Raw genomic sequence first — 802 nt, 5'->3', positions numbered from 1 at the left:
TAACATTATCCCTCTCTTGAAAATTTGTCACCATTACACCATTAATTTAATAATGGTGCGTTTAAAGTCTAATGGTACAAATTTGCATTGAATATGTTAACTTTAGGAAGCTCCAAATTCATTTTTAATTTATGAACGTTTTTGTTTGTTATGAAAATTAGAGAAGTTATTCATATATAGATAGATAGATTAGAGAAGTCCACTATGTATTCCTCATCCACATCTTTTATTTGTACAAAACGTTTTAATTACACTATTGGGGTATACTTAATTATTTATAAAAACACACTATTGAAAGGTCCATAGATTATGAGAGGTTGGATGTTGAATGATCTCAAGTTTAATAGTCATATGGAATGACCATTATATGAATGATAGTGGCTTTTATTTTTTTTTTGTGGAAGTGTATTTGTCAAAAATAAAACATAAAAAAAGGGGCATTCCGAGAATTGAACTCGAGACCTCTCGCACCCTAAGCGAGAATCATACCACTAGACCAAATGCCCTTTTTGTTGAATTTTTTGTATATATCACATATTGTACTCATTTAAGAGTCACCTAACTATTTTTTTTTTCTTCAATAAGGGGGCGTTTGTTTGAGGGTTACAAAATTTATTCCCAGGTATCAACTTTCCTAGGAATGTGAAGGTTAAAATTTTATTCCCAGGAAAATATAGAAAAAAGTGTTTGATTAATTGTTTAATTCCTGGGAACTTTTTTTAAAATAATTCCAGGGAACAAGTAAAGTAGGTTTGGTTTGCAATGTAAAATCCTGGGAATGACCATTATAATTACAAAAATG

At 29.8% G+C, this 802-nt stretch overlaps 1 non-coding gene across 1 annotated transcript; it reads right to left on the bottom strand.

The window, feature by feature from the left end:
• Positions 1 to 434: 434 nt before the first annotated feature.
• TRNAP-AGG (transfer RNA proline (anticodon AGG)) lies at positions 435 to 506 on the bottom strand. Its single transcript has one exon. It is a non-coding gene; the product is annotated as a tRNA-Pro (tRNA).
• Between the last annotated feature and the right edge of the window lie 296 nt (positions 507 to 802).

The sequence above is a fragment of the Medicago truncatula genome, chromosome 1 (assembly GCF_003473485.1).
Source record: "Medicago truncatula cultivar Jemalong A17 chromosome 1, MtrunA17r5.0-ANR, whole genome shotgun sequence".
Classification (NCBI taxonomy): Eukaryota; Viridiplantae; Streptophyta; class Magnoliopsida; order Fabales; family Fabaceae; genus Medicago; species Medicago truncatula.
Note: the sequence above shows the minus strand (reverse complement) of the source record. Positions and strands in the feature narration are given on the sequence as shown.